The 17,809-nt window shown below is 36.7% G+C and overlaps 1 long non-coding RNA gene, 7 other non-coding genes and 4 pseudogenes across 21 annotated transcripts in view; all 12 read right to left on the reverse strand.

Moving 5' to 3' along the window:
* The window catches only part of LOC115301645, a 74,861-nt gene that overhangs the window by 3,845 nt on the left and 53,207 nt on the right, over positions 1 to 17,809 (reverse strand). For 13 of the 14 annotated variants that reach the window (XR_003913213.1, XR_003913219.1, XR_003913218.1 and 10 more), the window contains 14 exons: positions 15,371 to 15,443; positions 13,271 to 13,354; positions 12,494 to 12,578; positions 11,572 to 11,644; positions 8,950 to 9,034; positions 7,943 to 8,028; positions 6,912 to 7,059; positions 6,118 to 6,188; positions 5,117 to 5,203; positions 4,523 to 4,581; positions 3,547 to 3,652; positions 2,563 to 2,647; positions 1,687 to 1,779; positions 606 to 613 (listed from right to left, as the gene is read on the reverse strand). This is a non-coding gene — a long non-coding RNA (uncharacterized LOC115301645). The remainder of the gene's footprint in view (positions 1 to 605; positions 614 to 1,686; positions 1,780 to 2,562; positions 2,648 to 3,546; positions 3,653 to 4,522; positions 4,582 to 5,116; positions 5,204 to 6,117; positions 6,189 to 6,911; positions 7,060 to 7,942; positions 8,029 to 8,949; positions 9,035 to 11,571; positions 11,645 to 12,493; positions 12,579 to 13,270; positions 13,355 to 15,370; positions 15,444 to 17,809) is intronic. The other variant, XR_003913214.1, reaches the window with a different exon arrangement.
* LOC115303187 lies at positions 201 to 272 on the reverse strand (annotated as a pseudogene).
* Positions 2,172 to 2,246, reverse strand: LOC115303194. Its single transcript, XR_003913892.1, has one exon. It is a non-coding gene; the product is annotated as a small nucleolar RNA SNORD113/SNORD114 family (small nucleolar RNA).
* LOC115303191 lies at positions 3,158 to 3,225 on the reverse strand (annotated as a pseudogene).
* On the reverse strand, positions 4,718 to 4,792 carry LOC115303197. The gene has a single exon (XR_003913894.1). It is a non-coding gene; the product is annotated as a small nucleolar RNA SNORD113/SNORD114 family (small nucleolar RNA).
* Positions 5,694 to 5,765, reverse strand: LOC115303179 (annotated as a pseudogene).
* On the reverse strand, positions 6,676 to 6,749 carry LOC115303198. Its single transcript, XR_003913895.1, has one exon. It is a non-coding gene; the product is annotated as a small nucleolar RNA SNORD113/SNORD114 family (small nucleolar RNA).
* On the reverse strand, positions 7,523 to 7,597 carry LOC115303195. Its single transcript, XR_003913893.1, has one exon. It is a non-coding gene; the product is annotated as a small nucleolar RNA SNORD113/SNORD114 family (small nucleolar RNA).
* On the reverse strand, positions 8,542 to 8,613 carry LOC115303182 (annotated as a pseudogene).
* LOC115303223 lies at positions 10,670 to 10,744 on the reverse strand. The gene has a single exon (XR_003913914.1). It is a non-coding gene; the product is annotated as a small nucleolar RNA SNORD113/SNORD114 family (small nucleolar RNA).
* Positions 12,094 to 12,167, reverse strand: LOC115303184. Its single transcript, XR_003913886.1, has one exon. It is a non-coding gene; the product is annotated as a small nucleolar RNA SNORD113/SNORD114 family (small nucleolar RNA).
* LOC115303176 lies at positions 13,065 to 13,142 on the reverse strand. The gene has a single exon (XR_003913881.1). It is a non-coding gene; the product is annotated as a small nucleolar RNA SNORD113/SNORD114 family (small nucleolar RNA).

Here is a 17,809-nt window from a genome sequence, read left to right on the forward strand (position 1 = left end):
TATTTTTATAATTGGATAAGATTTCACTGCTTTCCTCTTTCTTTATTTATATGTTTGCTTATAGATAATTTCATTGATCCAATTATAAAAATTGAACGAAAATGCAGGAACATAAGAACCAAAAACAAGATCCTTATATATTCTTAATATCTGTCTATAGAATCACCTCAATCAGGACAATAAACCAGATTCCATTTCTGTGGGACCTCAGAGCTCCAGACACGTAGTCATCGTGAACGACTCATACGCCACCAGCGGTCATCATCGATCCAATATTGTCCTTCTTCTCCTTCATTCAGTTCTATATCATTTATTGACTAATTCGTTCATTCATGACTAATAATTTTAAAACCCTTATTCACAAAAGCCCAAGAAAATCATGATATTCTTAATCTGTGAATAGAATCACTTTCACATCAATATATCTCTTCTTAAAATTAGGCTGTTAGTCATTTATGCATTAATCAGTATAATGTTTTCATAAAATTCAATATTTGTCACTGAGCTATAGTGATTCTACTACACAGAACTTTCAAATAATGCACTGAATATGCTGAGAAAAAAATAATCACGGAAACCAAGACATGAAATTTGATATTACTCACGTTGTTCTCTGTGGTTTAACACAGAGATGCAACCACACAGCTCGCCACCATGGAATAGTCCGACGTGTGTCCATTTGGAGTTCGTGGTAAAAAATAAAATAAAATACAATATTTTCATTGATGTTTGCTTTCCACATTTCATTGACTCAGTCATTCAGATATTTATGAGTATTTCATAACGTTGGCTTTTTTATTTAACAACAACAGCATTGAAAACCCTCAAACTTGAGATTGACCCAGAGCAATATAAAGGACTCTTGATCGCTCATGGCTCAATGACCGTTGGCTAAAGAAGTGACACTCTTGATCCATTTAACTCTTAATGGGTGTCAGTGTTCACAATTTTTTTAATACTTCTTGCCTAAAAACAGGTCTTCAAAGTTGGACAATGCCTCATGCTTTTATATTTATCTGCTATTTACATATCATCAATGGGTCTATCACTGATCTATTTCTAATAATACATCTAAATCTATAAACCCAGTAAAAGCATTTTTTGTACTATCTGAAAATCTGTCCGTGGGAGCAAATAAACAGAGAAAGACTACGTTTTGAATTGGACCTCATTCATCATCCCTAACTCACTGCCAACAGTCATTATCAAAGGTACATAAAAGACCTACTTTTTCTTGATTCATTTCTACACTTACATCAAGTACATCACTAACTCATTGATTATAGTAAAATACATGATTAACAACAACTGAAAAATCAGCAAGTTGAAAATCCCTAACTTCTTCTGGAGCCTGCTCCAGATTCTGTGTCTCCCTCTCTCTCTCTCTGCCCCTCCCCTGCTCACTCTCTGCCTCTCTCTCTCTCTCTCAAAATAAAATAAAACCATAAAAAATTAAAAAAAAAAAAAGAAAATCCCTAACTTCCGTCTATAGAATAAATACCAACATAGATCATATCTCTCATCAATCAATCTCCATGTTACATGTTATCATTTAATCAGTATGTTTCCTATCATACACTTACCATTGAGCAATTCCTTACTTTTTGATGGTATTTATTAATTTTTAATACTGTGAATACCCTTAGACAAATGACCCAAACCAAGACAAAATCGCTTGCTACTCACCTTGGCTTATTCTCCTAGGACACAGGCCCCATCACAATCTTTCTTTATCAGGGCAGGAGCGGAAATCAGCGAGACCATCTGTCCTGAAGAGAACTGAAAAGAGAACATGATAAAAATGAGACATCTTTCCGTTCATCATTTGGTCAGGAATTTAGGAAAGCATTTTTGGAGTATAATTATTCCGCTACCTTTCATAAAAGCAAGCCAGTTCGAACTTCCCACTGACCTACAGTGTAAATAAACACTGTCTATAACTTGTCCTGTCTGTACCATCCGAGCCAAAAAGGGGACAGTCAGGTACTATTTACTTCTCGATGGACGTCAGTGTTTTCAAATTATACCAATAGTAATTTGCCTCCCCACATATTTTTAAAATAGGGCAAGGGTTCTACAGTTTACTTTATTTTCTATAGATTTCCTTATTGATATTTCATTGACCCGATAAGAATAAAGCGTGGAAATTCATGAAGAGAAAGACCACAATCTTGGACCTCAGAGTTCCAGACACATGTCACTCATCATCCACGGCTCATACGCTGGCAATTATCCTCACTGATCCAGAGAAGACTGCTTTCTCTTCATTTATTTCGATATGGTTTATTAATTTATTAATTCACTAATTATAATTTTACAACGGTTTGATTCACAGAACCTCCAAAGGGTCTTGATTGCCCTAATAATGAATCTGGATCCATTCCCACCTTATTGTATCTGTCATATTTATTATCAGCTTTTCATAAATGCTTTACTCAGTAAAATACTTTAATTTTAACCCTGTATTCATCACTAAAACACAGTTGACGGTCTTTGAGTATATTTCATACTTTTTGATTACTACACTACCCAAACAAGATAAGAATTTTGATTATTACTCACACTGGTCTTCCAACTCCTTCCAGAAACGCAGCCCTAGAGCCCCTGATCAGGGAAGGATCCTTACATCAGGTACCGCGTGCCTGTTCTGAGAAGTACAAGGCAGAGCAAATGATAAGAAAGGTTGAGACGTTCTTTCCATTGGTCTTTGCCTTTCCCCTCCCATGTAGTCAGGGATTTGGGCAGGCGTTAATTTGGTGTAAATTTTTTCCCTTAAGAAAACAAGCTTGAAATGTACCACTGACCCAGACTATGAGCATTGTCTGTAACTCCTCTGTCTGTATCATCCTTAGCTCTTCAGGTAACAGTCATATACCACTTGCTTCTAATCCAACTTCAGGGTTTTCATCGTACAATAATAGTATTTCTTGCCTAATCACATATTTTTATTTTTTAATTGCATACTTATATAATTAGACAATGCTTCACTCCGTTCATCATTTTTATTGATATACTTATTTATAGAATCTATTTATCAAATTATAACAATACATATAAATGCATGAACACCAAGACCAAAACCAAGATCTTAGTATATTCCTGACGCCTGCCTATCGGATGCCTGCAAATAACGGGAGTGCACGAGATCAGGTTCCTCTTGGACCTCAGACTCCCACGTATTCATCGTGTCCGACTCATACGCCACCAGTGGTCATCATCGATCCAACATTGTCCCTCTTCTCTTAGTGATAGTCTCTCTGTATGATGATTCAATTACTGGTTCACTAATAATTTAAAACCCTATTATTCTCAAAAACCGAAATAAGTCCTTCTGTCCTTAAACTGAGCACAGACTTAGTCTCATGTGTCTTTCATTTTCAATTTTCCATACATGCATTAATAATATATTGTCTTATAAAATTCAGTATTTATCACAGAGCTACAATTGGCCTTCTGTGACTTCATATGGCATTTTCGAATAATACACTGAATGTGCTGAAAAAAAAAATCACTGAAACAAAGGCCAGGAATGTGACCATTACTCACGTGCATTTCAGTGCCTCTGTCACACGGGTGCTGCCGAACAGGTCACCACCAGAGAAGAATGCATGGTGAGCTCAAATGTGTTCATTCTGAGAAGTACAAACTACAGCTGATGACACGGAAAAAATGATAGAATTTTTACGCCCATTGACTCTTGCTTTCCACATTGAAAATACTCATTTAGGAATGTATACATTTTTCATGATGTAGATTTTTTTTTCTTAACAAAAAGTAAAGCTTAAAACTTGACGCTGACCCAGAATAATAAAACTAACTCTTAATTATTCACGTCTATAATCCTTGACCAAAGAAGGGACACCCTAGAAACATCTATTTCATAATGGGCGTCGGTGCTTGCAAATTTTATTAGTATTTCTTGCTTCACCATATTACATTGATAGATAATAATTTGCCTTTTCATTTTGCTCTATTATTGATATTTCTTTTAGTGGTTCTATCATTGGCCCATTAACAATAGCACAACTAAATATATTCATCCATAATCAGAACATGATCTTTATATATTCTTAACATCTACCCAGAGGGTCAAATAAACAGAGAAAACAGAATATTTATTGTATTGCACCTCAGGGTTCCAGACACCTACTACCCACCACCCATGACCCGTCATCACCACTGGTTCCATTAGAGGCCACTTTTAGTGTGCTCATTTGTGTATCTGTATCAATTAAATCATACCTCCATTGGTAATCATAAAATACATACATAATTAACAAAAACTGAAGAACATGATCCTTGAATATCCCCAACTTCTCCCTATAGAATTACTGCCAAAAGAGATACCTCTTTCATTAATCAATATCAATATTACCTGTTATCAACTAATCAACATGTTTCTTATTGTATTTATCATTGAGCCATGGTTAATTTTTCATTTTATTTATTATGTTTTAATAATACCATGAAAGCCCTTAAACAAATGACCCAAACCAAGAAAAGAACTTTGGCTATGGCTCACCTTGGTCTCTTTCCTACAGAAGAGGAGACTTGATGACCTTGTTCACAGCTGGAGCTTCTCTGTTGAAAAGTACCAAACGGAAGTGATAAAAAAAATTGAGACTTTCTCTCAACTGATCCATGGGTTTATAGATTCTTTCATCCAATTATAATAAGTAAAGAAAATGATGAAGAGAAAGACCACGTTGCTTTCGTCCTGGACCTCAGAGTTTCAGACACGTATCACTCATCATCTGGGCCTCGTACGCCGGCAGTCATCATCACTGATCCAGAAAAAACCATTTTCTCTTCATTTATTTCTATCTTGTTTATTAATTTATGAACTCATTAATTATAATTCTTAAATCCTATTACGTACAAACCCCAAAAAGGCTGTGCTTCCCTTAATGTGCCTCTAGAGCCCTTTTCACATCATCGTATCTCAGTCATGGATCAGTTTTCCATACATGCATTAATCTATATAAAATGTCCTCTCAATCTCTTATCAGTAAGGATTAAGATGGCCTTCTCTGATTATGTTTCAACTATTTCGTTACTGTAGTAGATGCCCTTGAGAAACAACCCAAATCAACACAAGGAATTGGTTTTTGCTTACACTGGCCTCCAGTCTTCGGCAACAGGTGATGCAACCCTGCATTCCGGATGGAGGAAGAAGCTTTAAATCAACTTCAGTGTGTCTCTTCTAAGGAGTACAAAGCAAAGCAAATGACAAAAATGGTGGGGACATTCTCTCCATTGATCCCTGCTTCAACATGCACATAGTTATGCAGGCAATCGTTAATTTGGTGTCTATATTTAGTCTGCTAAGAGGACAAACAACTTTGAAATTACCACTGAGACAGAATATGAGCACTGTTTCTAACTCACACTGTCTACATCATCCTTCCCCTAAGAGGTAACAGTCAAACACCATTTATTTCTAACTGAACTTCAAAGTTTCCATCAAAGATTAATAGTATTTCTTGCCTCACTACATATTTTTATAATTGGCCACTGCTTCACTCGATTCAGCTTTATTTATTTATGTATTTATAGGTTCTCACAATTATCCAATTATAATAATAAAATTAAAATACATGAATACCGAGACCAAAAATAAACCCATTATTTTTCCCTGACATACGTCCATGGGATGCCTTCAAAAAACAGAAATGGCCTAGACACGTCTCCTGTTGGACCTCAGAGCTCCAGACACGTAGTCATCGTGCACGACTCATACGCCACCAGCGGTCATCATCGATCCAACACTGTCCCCTCGTTTCCTACATTGATTTCTATTTGTTTATCAAATAATTCACTAATTCACTATTTATTCACTAATTGGTGAATTCATTAATTCACTGATAATTTTTAAGTAGTACAATTTTTAAAGAGACTCGAAGTCTCAAATCTAAATACAGAATTAATCTCACATCAATATATCTCTCTCATTAATGTCCTCACATTTCCTCTGTGCCTTAATCAATGTGCTTCAAGCATCCATACTTAACACTGAGATACAGCTTCTTTAATTATGTTTTATGCTTTTTAATAATATAGTGAATGACCTTAAGCAAACCCACTTAAACTGAGAAAAAAACTTCAACTATTACTTACATTAATCTCCATCCTCCTATTACAGGGAGGTGAACAAATGCCCACGACACATCATCTCCAGGGAGTTCATTCTGAGGAGCACAGAACACAGTGGATGATAAAGAAAACTGAAATGTAATCTGCATTGATCCACGCTTTCTACGTTTCATTTACCCAGAATGTATGTGTTTATTATTCTTCCTTTATACATATACTTTCATCTTAGAAACAACTCAATCTTTAGTCTGAGGAAGAACAATTAGACTCTCACTTAGGCACATCTATGTGACTGTGCTCAAAGAGATGATCTTTTGATCCATTTATTTAACGGGCATCAGTGTTTTCAATTTTAGCAATCATATCTTCCGCCTTGCCACATGTGTTTGTATTTGGACAACTCGTCACCCTATTCTTCTTTATATGTTTATTTATATCTGCTTTATATGTTATTTATATCATTGACTCATTAATAATAACAAATCCTTATCTATGAAAAACTACAAGAATATGATCTTATGCCTGACGTCTCTCTGTGGAAAACAACTTCAACAGAAGAAACAGACCAAATGGTGTTCTGCGTTGGACCTCAGAGTTTCAGACACAGAGCTTCATCGTCCGTGACTCCTACACCACTGGCCATCATCACTGGTCCACGACTGAGTCGCTTCTTAGTTCATTTCTATTTTTTATCAATTAAATCATTAATTCATTGATAATTATAAAAATAATACATGGTTTATAAAATGCCAAAAATAAGATCCTTGAAATCACATTTATCACAAGACCATCAATAATTTTTTTTAACAACTGAATACCTTTCAATGATACCACGATTATCCTTACATAAATGTCCCACTCCAGCACAGCCACTTTAACCACTGTGGGTCTTCATCTCTTTCCAGACTGAAAAGGGACATGACAACCCTGGTCACAGCAGAAGCTGCAATCAGCTCAAGCATCGTTCTGAAGAGTAAGAAGAAGACAAGATGACAAAATAATGAGATATTCTCTCCGTTAATTCATATATCTCCAATGCATTTGTAGCCAATTAGGCTATTGATGAAATTGATGAAATTATTGCAATTTTCCCTTAATAAATCAAACGTTCAAATCATTACTGACTCAGTCAGTAACTATTACTTTTCATTATCCACATCCCTCTTACTCAGACACAGATGCATGAATATTTTATTTTCCATTCTGATGTATATTAACATCATTTTACTTATATATTTTGGCAATGAACAATGCTTCACCCTATTCACATTTATTCATTTATATGCTGTTTATCCTATTTACTTTTTATAATGATACTTTTAAACATTCATGTACACAAATGCCAAGGACATGCCCTCACTTATGCCTGACATCTCCCTATAGAATCACTGCAAATGGCGGGGAAGGGAAGGACTAGATTTCTTTTGTGTTGGACCTCAGAGTTCCAGACCCGTAGGATTCATCATGAAAGACTCATACATGAACACCGGTCATCATTCATCCAGGTATGTCCTGTATTATCTTCAGTCATGTCTACATAGCTTATTTGTTGATTCATCAATTCACTAATAATGAAATGATACGTAGGGAGGGGTCACAAAAACTTGGTATAGGCCCCTATCTCAAACATTGTCTATAGAATTAATTCTCACTGACAATATATATCATTCATTAATTGACCTCAATGTTTCCTAGATAGATTAATTAACATAAAGCTTCATAGTAACCTCATTCGACTTATTTAGACATGGCTGGCAATCATAAATTATATTTCATAATTTTTTAATCATGCAGTGAAAACCTTTTTGAAAAACCACAAAGCCAAGAAAAGAATTTTGACTATACTCACATTGTGTTCAATGCTCTGAACACACAGAGGCAAACATAGGGCTCATGACTGTGGTGGAATGTCGAAATCAGCCAAGTGGGACCATTCTAAGGAGTACAAGACAGAGCAGATGACAAAAAGATTAAGACCTTGTGTTCATTCATCCCTGTGTCCATCTTTCGTTCAGTCAGTCATATAGGTAGGTAGTGATTTAGGATAACATATATTTTATTTTCTCTTAAGTAAACAAACAATATCAATCTTCCCCATGCCAAGGAATAGAAACACTATCACTTAACACTGTCTAAACCATCAACTTTGAGGTAACACCCTCATATCATCTCTTTCCTAATGGATATCAGTCTTTTCAATATAATATATTACTATATAGTAGTAATTTTTGCCTCCCCACATATTTTCATAATTGGACACAGCTTCATATTCTTGATTTAAATCTGTTTACACATTTGTGTATTAAGAATTTCATTGATCCAATTATAAAAATAGGAAGAAAATTCATGGACATAATGACCAAAACCACGGTCCTTATATATTCCCGACCTTTGCCTCGAGCCCACATCAAAGAGGAACAATGGACTGGACCCCGTCTAGTGTTGGTGTTGGACCTCAGAGCTCTAGACACGTAGTCATCGTGCACGACTCATACGCCACCAGCGGTCATCATCGATCCAATACTGTCCCTGCTTGTCACCATTTGTTTCTACATCATTTATTGATCAATTCATAATTCACTAATTATAATTTTAAAAATGATTATTCACAGAAACCCACAAAGAGCCTAGAAATCCCTAGGATCAATTTAGAATTGTTCTCATGTCAATATCACTTTCGTTAATTATCCTCAATTTTTATTATACTCGTTCATCATTATAATGCTTCATATTAATCCCATTTTTCTCAGTGGGCTATTTGGATTCCACCGATTATACTCTGTGGTTTTCAATAATGCACCGAACCCTTGTAAGCAAAGTACTGAAACTAAGATCAACACTTTGACTACTACTCACATGGTCTCCATGTTCCTAACACATGAATGCAACCCGAGATCACGTGACCAAGGAAGAATCCTTAAATCTGCTTGATGGCTCCATGCTAAGGAGTACAAAGTAGAGGAGACAATAGAAAATTTCAGATCCTATCTCCATTGATTCTTCTTTACTGGATTTCATGTATTCATTTGGATGCTCATTAAGTTTTCATAAGGAGGTACTTTTTTGATCTAAAGTAAAGCTTCAGCTTGACACTGACCAAGAACAATACCAATGGCTCTTATTTATCAGTATTTATATAATTCTTAAGCAAAAAAGGCATAAATGCTTATTATTTTATTGCTTGAGCAAGAATGTTTTCAATTTTATTAACAATATTTCCATGTCACCACATATAGTCCTAGCTGGACAGTGTCTCTATATTTGATCACTGATTCATTCACCATAATAAATTTAAATATATGAATCCAAAATAAGAAGATGAGTTTGGTGGGGCACCTGAGTGGCTTAATCAGTTAAGCGTCTGACTTTGGCTCAGGTCATGATCTCACAGTTCATGGGACTGAGCCCCCTGTTGGGCTCTGTGCTGACAGCATGGAGCCTGCCTGGGATTCTCTCTCTCTCTCTCTCTCTCTCTCTCTCTCTCTCTCTCTGCCCTGACCCCCTGCACTCTCTCTCTCAAAATAAATAAACTTAAAAAAAAATATGAGCTTTGTACATTTCTACATTGACCCAGGGGATTATTTGCAACAGAAAAGAGGCTACATCTTATTTCCTGTGGACTGAGAGCTACAGACACGTAACACTCAATGCACAATTACTACATCAGCAGCCGTCAACTACTGGTCTATATTGGGGCCTGTTTCTCTTCATTTGTTTCTATATTTTTAATAATTAAATTGTTAACACATTGATAATAAAAATAAATGGACAATTCATGAAATCATTAAAAAAGGCCTGTGAATAAACCTAACTTCTATCTGTAGAATCATGTAATACATAGATTATATCATTCATTAATCGACCTCAAAGTTGCACATTATCAATGAATCAACATTAATATTTCATATCATATTTGTCACTGGGCCATAGTTAATTTTTTGATGATATTTATTACTTTTTAATAATACTGTGAATGCTCTTAAATCACCCAAACGAAGGTAAGATCTCTGACAATTATTCACGTTGGTCTCTTTTCTAACACAAAGTTAACAGAACAGCCTTAATCACCATGGATACTAAAATCCGTTCAGTGCACTTACTCTGAAGATATGATTAAATACGAGACATGCAGACAATGTGATAAAAGATTGAGTTATTGTCTCCATATTTTCCACCATTCATTTGCCCAGTCATTTGAGCATGTATTAATTTTTGATAATGTTTATTTATTTTTCTGCTTAATAAAATAAACTTGAAACTAATACCTGACTGAGAGTCATAATTGATTATTACCTATCACTGTCTAAATCACCCTTAGTCAAATCCATAATATACATTCCTTATACTAATATGCATTTTCTTTAGTATATGTTTTATTTTGCTTACAAAGTTTCATTGTCTCCATCTTTAGTCATTTATGTATGTTTATTTAGTCTTCCATCGATACCTTTATAATAATATTTTAACATCTCATGAACTCCAAGACCAAGAACAAAATCCCTATATATTCCTGACATCCATCTACAGTTTCCCTTCATAAAGGAGACTGGACCGACTGAGCCAGATTCCATTTGTGTTGGACCTCAGAGTTCCAGACTCCTCTCCATCATATGTGACTCATATATGTGACCTGTGGTCACTGGTGGCTCCAACCCTGGCTTTCTCTCTCCAGGACCACCTCCATGTGTGCACTGTTTAATTCATTAACAAAGAAATATACATAAACCACATGAAGAAACAAGAATAATATTCGTTAGTATCTCTACCATTCATCTACACAATAATTTCCACTGAGACGAAATTCCTTTCAGTAACTCGGTTTAGTGTTTCATACATGCGTTAATCAACATATTAATCTGATATTTAACACTGGCCTGTCTCACCTTCTTTGATTTTATTCAGTACTTTTTTCAAGTATTATTTAAATTCCAATTAGTTACCATTCGGTGTAATATTAGTTTTAGGTGTACGATATAGTGATTCAACACGTCTGTACATCAGCGGGTGCCCATCACAGATGCCCTCCTGAATCCCCATCCCCTATTTCACCCATCCCCCCGCCCACCTTCCCTTGGCTAACCATCAGTTTGTTCTCTACAGTTAAGGGTCTGTTTCTCCACCATAACCATGGTGGGGGACACTTGTGGGGAGAAGCACTGGGTGTTATATGGAAACCAATTTGAAAATAAACTATTAAGAAAAAAAGAGTCTGTTTCTTGGTATACTTCTCTCTCTCTTTCCTACCCTTTTGCTTATTTGCTTTGTTTCTTAAATTCCACATATGAGTGAGATTATATGGTAATTGTTCTCAGACTGACTTATTAAGCTTAACATAACCCTCTCTAGCTCCATCCATGTCAATGCAGATGGTAAGATTTCATTCATTTTATAGGATTATATTTACTGCTTTTTAATAATACAGTGGAAATCTCTTTTAAAACAATAGTCTAGCCAAGAAGAACATTGAGTATTACTCACACTGGTCTCCATGCTCCCCAAAACGTAGCGCACCTGAGCGTGAACGACCTTCCATCAGCTGGACCACACCACTCTGCGGAGTACAAAAGAGCAGAACCACCACCACAACAAAAAGATGGACACATTCTCTGCCTTGGCCCTTAATTCCACTTTCACTTATTCAGCCATGGAGTCCATTACTCATTTGTGATCACAACTATCTTATGATCTCGTAAGTGACCGATTACCACCAATATTGCCACTGACGAAGAACATGAACATTGACTGGTCTTCATACCCAGCGAGAGGGGCAACTTCGGTACCATTTCTTTTCTTTCACTGTCAATGTTCGCAATATATATTCATTGTACTTCACACCTCACCACATATTTTTATATTCGGACCATGCTTTCACCCCTCTCCTTTATTTATTTGTAACATGCTTATTGCTATTTTCACTGATTCGATTGTAACTGTAGAATAAAAATGAATAAAAACCAAGACCCTCATATATTCAACAATGTGGAATGGCTCCATTTTGGGTTGGACCTCAGAGTTCCAGACACAAGTATTCATCACACATGACTCCTATGCCATCAGCCATCATCATTGGTCCAGGACTGGCTCTTTTTTCTACTGTCATCTAAATCTGTTTATTGTTGACTACCTAATACAGAATAAACACAAGTCACCAGAAAAAAATTCACAAAAGCCTTGAATACCCTTACCATCTATCAATAGGATCATTTCCACTGAGAACGAACTCTTTCATTAACCGAACTCAGTATTTCCCATATGACTTAACATCAAATTGGTTCACATCCATGATACGTGATATGGGTATGCTTGGGCTTTTGGATTCTATTAGACACTTTTTAATACTACAGTAATTTTAAAAAGCCAAAACATTCAAACTAAGACAAGTACATTGGTTATGACTCACATTGTCGTCCATGCTCCTAAGACACAGTGGCCAGCGCACAGCTCCTACGCCTGAAGACACCTGAATGAGCCTAAGTGTGTCCATTCTGAGGAGTACAGAGCAGAGGGGAAGTAACAAATTATGGCTCATCGTCACTGATCCTCACCTCTGCATTTCACCTCTCAGCGATCTAGACAATCCTTCACTAAGAGTCTACTGTACTTATTTCATTTTCTCTGAAGAAAATGAACAACTTAGACCTTGTCCCTGACCCAGAAAATGAACACTGTCTATTATTTATTTTGTCTAGATCATCCTTAGCGAGGATGTAACAGTCTATGTAGCCATTTATCCCTCTTTCGACTTCACTCTTCTCATATGTATTTATTCTCTTTCTTGCCTTATCAAATATTTTATAATTAGAGCATACCTTGCTATATTCATCTTTATTTATCTATTGATAGGTTATTTCATTCCTCCAATTATAATAACGGAATGAAAATGCATTAACAAACACAGAGACCAAAACCAAGATCTTTGCATAGTCCTGACTTCTGTCTACAGCATCCTTTCAACCAAAGAGAATACCCTGCTGGACCTCAGAGTTCCAGACACATGTTATTCACCATCATCCATGACTCATACGCCACCAGCCGTCATCATTGGTCCAGGGTTGGCACGCTTTCTTTGGTTCGGTTCTAAATTGTTTATTGTGTCATTAATTCACATTAACAATACAGCGAATATTCGTAAGCAAACCACCCAAATCCATACACAAGAACTTGGACTATTACTCACATTGGTCTCCACGCTCCTAATGCATAAATGCAACCAGAGCTCGTGGCGATGGAAGATGCTTACATCACCCCAGGGGCTTCCATTCTGAGAAGTACAGAGCAGAGAAGTTGATATAGAAACTTAAGCCCTTGTCTAACTTACCCTTCCCTTCCACATTTCATTTACTTAATTTTTTATGGGTATGTTAATTTTTCACTATATATATATTTTTCCTACTAACAAAGGGAACAACCTTGAACTTGGAACTGATCCAGAATTAAAAAATTGATTTTTAATTACTTGTGTCTACATAATCCTTAGCCAAAGAAGTAATACCCTGGATTCATTTATTTTTCTCCACTTTTTTATTTTACATATAGAGAGAATGAGAGAGTAAGAGAGTGAGAATCTTAAGCTAGCTTCAGGCTCAGCACAGAGCCCCACACGAGGCTCCCTCCCACAGCCCTGGGACCATAACCTGAGCCGAAATCAAGAGTTGGACGCTCAACTGATGAGCCACCCAGGTGCCTCAATCCATTAATTTCTTAATGGGCATCAGTGTTTTTAATTTTTATTAATAATATGTCCTACCTCCCAACATATGCTCATAATTGGACAGTGCTTCATTCTCTCTTTATTTATAGTTCTGAAATGGTTCTAACATTGATCCACTGATGACAATAAAGTTAAACCTTTAAATCCAAAATAAGAGCACGACCTTTATATACTTCTCATATCTGTCCATAAGATCATTTCCAAAACAGGGATTGAACTAATTATGTTTTGTGTTGGGTCTCAGCGTTTTAGATACTTATTTTATCATCCATGATATACCACCAGCCATCATCCCTCATCCATGTTTGGGTTTCTTTTTTTTTCATTTGTGTCTATATCTGTTATTGATTGAATCATTAATTGTCTGACAATAATAAAAAATTGATGATTTACAAAAAAGATCTTTAGAGCAAGATGCTTGAATGTCCCTACCTCTGTCTACACCACCATTTCCCACAAGGACTGTATCTCTTCTGTTAATCAGTCTCAGGGTTGCACATTATCAATCAACTTGCTTTATATCATATTTGTTATTAGACCATAGTCAACACTTCTATGAATTTAATAATTTTTAATAATACCGCACAAAGCACTTAAACAAATGACCTGAATGAAAACCAGATCTTTGACTGTTACTCATCTGAGCATCTTCCCTGACACAGAATAACAGGATGAAATGACAATATGTGATCATATTGATCACAGGGAAACAGAAATCAGCCTCGGTATCCCTTCTGAAGGGAACTAAGCAAAGAAAGCAATAAAAAGGTTGAGACATCCTATTGATCCATACTTTCCACCATTCATATATACAAAGTCATTTAGGTATTTATTAATGTATAATAACATTTATTTATTTTTCTCGTACAATTAATCAAACATAAAACTTATATATGACCTCTGGTTACCACTGCAGATAATAAGATATTGAGACAATCTTCCTGTTAATACATACTTTTTTTAATTCATTTTCTTGGTCACTTGGGTATTTAGTATAGTATAGTATAGTACAGTGGTATTTCCTTTTCTCTTAGTAAATGAACCACTTGAACTTACCACTAACTCAAAGCAAGAACACATACTATTACATATCATCATCTGTATTCTCCTTACCCAGAATGCAATGCCCTTGATCTGTTTATCGATGAACTACACTAGTTCCAAGCTATATTAGTAGTAATGGTTGCCTCACCATGTATTTTCATAGTAGGTTATGCTTCACCCTTTTCATCTTTATGCACTGACATATTTGTTTCTCTCATTTATTTATTGTAATAAAAGCAAAATCCATAAAGTACCAGAGGCTAAGAACAGGATCCTTAACTATTACTGAAATCTATATATAGGTTCACCCCCACAGACACCAACACTTCAATCCCTTTTTGCACTGGACCTCAGTAAACCATACAAGTCTTGATCATAAAATATAGATCAGAATGCATTCCACTCACATCATTGGTCCATAGTTTGCCTTTCTCATAGAATTTGCATATTTATATATATATATATACATATATATATATATATACCACTCTCATCAGAACTAAAACGCTGATTACTACTTACATCTCCTAAGTGCTTTGTCTTCATAACAAAAGTAGTTTATACCTTTATCAGTTAAGGAGTGTTTAGGGAGATGCTGAAATAGAAATTTAAAGAGTTATAAAAGTGAGTGACATGGATGTGATCTACTTTTAAAGTCCTCCTGAGTAGGGGAGGTGGGTGGAGGTGGAGGGAACAGGGGAGGGGATTAAGGAGGGCACTCGCTGGGAGGAGCTCGGGGGGATGCACGCAGGGGCTGAGTGACCAGACCGCACACCTGTTAGCTAACTGGAACTTAAGTCACTTAAAAAAAATAAAATCTTCCAAAGTAATACTAAATCAAATTCATCATGAACGTTAGGGGCCCCTGAGCAGCTTAGCTGGTTAGCCATCTGACTCTTGATTTCAGATCACGTTATGACCTCATGGTTCATGAGATCAAGCCCCGCATTCGGCTCTGCGCTGACAGCACAGAGCCTGCTTGGGATTCTCTCTCCTTCTCTCTCTGCGCCTCCCCTGCTCATTCTCTCTCTAAATAAATAAATAAATAAATAAAAACATTTTTTAAAAATTAATCATAAACTTTGGTTACTTATCATTAGAACAGGCCTGTCTTTTTTTTTAGTTGATTCACATGTATAGCCATTTATTCATATTACATATATATTCCTAAACATAGAGGTAGCCTAAAGATCTGGATCTGCACGGAATGTGTCATCACTTCAGGGGCAACCGTTTTGCAGAGCATAAAGATGATGTTAAAAGAATTTTCTCCATCGAGTCATGCTTTCTCTTTTCACTTACTTAAAGGTTCAGATATTTATGAATTAATGGATCTGTCACTTTGCTCCTTGCTTTTCTTTATTTTATGCATTATCGTTATTATTACTAGTAGTAGTCGTCAGTGTCAAGTGTAGCACCGAGTGATTGAGCACCTCCGCACAACACTGGGTGCTCAACGCAGGCGCACTCCTCAACCCCCCTCCCCTATCTCACCCATCCCCCCCCCACCGCCGCCCTGGAACCCCCAGTGTTTTACTCTGTAAGTGAGAGTCCATTTCTTGGTTTTCCTCTCTTTTTTTCCTTAATAAAATAAACAACCTGGTACCACCATTGATGCAAAGCAAGGGCATCAACTATTACATGTGTCTGACTCAAAACTGATCCTCAAAGCACTGTTTCTAAATGAGACGTTATGGGCGTGGAAACACACTCGAAACGCAGGTTCTCTGGCCCCACTTGAATGTCGCTAAAGCAGAAATGCTGAGGACGGACCTGGAGATCTGCAGTTTAACCAGCCCTGCAGGGGATGTTGGTGTCACTCACATGCAAGAGCCACTGCTCTGTGTGGCCCAGATCCAGAGGGGTAACACCATCAACCTACGGATTTTGTGCTACACCGCAACGCTTCCCAGTTGTGTAAACAAAAATTCTACGATTCCGACTTTCTCATGGGTTTTGATTAAGATGGAGGTTCCTCAAAAAACTATCCGTAGAACTCCCCTAAGACCCAGCAATAGCACTGCTGGGGATCTACCCAAGGGACACAGGAGTGCTGCTGCATAGGAGCACATGTACCCCAACGTTCACAGCGGCACTGTCAACAATAGCCAAATCATGGAAAGAGCCTAAATGTCCACCACCTGATGAGTGGATCAAGAAGATGTGGTATATACACAATGGAGTATTACATGGCAATGAGAAAGAATGAAATCTGGCCATTGGTAGCAACGTGGATGGACCTCGAGGGTGTCATGCTAAGTGAAATAAGTCAGGCAGAGAAGGACAGATACCATATGTTTGCACTCATAGGTCTAACAGGAGAACAGGAGACACCTAAGGGAGGACCATGGGGAGGGGAAGAGGGAAAGAGAGTAGGGGACAGAGAGGGACACAAAACCTGAGAGACCACTGAATACTGAAAATGAACTGAGGGTTGAAGGGAGAGGGGGAGGGAGGGAAGGGGGTGATGGTCATGGGGGGGCACGTGTGGGGCAAGGACTGGGTGTTATATGGAAACCAATGTGACAATAAACTATTAAAAAAATTCTACCACATTTTTCTTAATTAATCCGGCATGAATTACTCTCTTCATCTACCTACCTATCATGTACTGATTTTGTTAATTTATTCCCTAAGAATAATTCCCATAAATTCCCAGGATTCCATAATTAAATTTTTCCAAATCACTGACATCTAGAAACAGACTTATTCTCACAGAGGTAACATACCAAATCTCCTTTTGAAACAAATTTCCACAATGCAGAAGTGAATTAATCACAAGACACTTTCAGAATGCATTCCATTCACATCATCAGACCTTGCTTGACTCTTTTTTTTCAAGTTTTTGTTTAAATTTAAATTCTATTTAAATTCATTACCTTATAGTGTCATATTAGTTTCTGGAGTAGAATTTAGTGATTCATCACTTACAGGTAACACCCAGTCTCATCCCCACAAGGG

Source organism: Suricata suricatta, chromosome 9 (assembly GCF_006229205.1).
Source record: "Suricata suricatta isolate VVHF042 chromosome 9, meerkat_22Aug2017_6uvM2_HiC, whole genome shotgun sequence".
Taxonomy (NCBI): Eukaryota; Metazoa; Chordata; class Mammalia; order Carnivora; family Herpestidae; genus Suricata; species Suricata suricatta.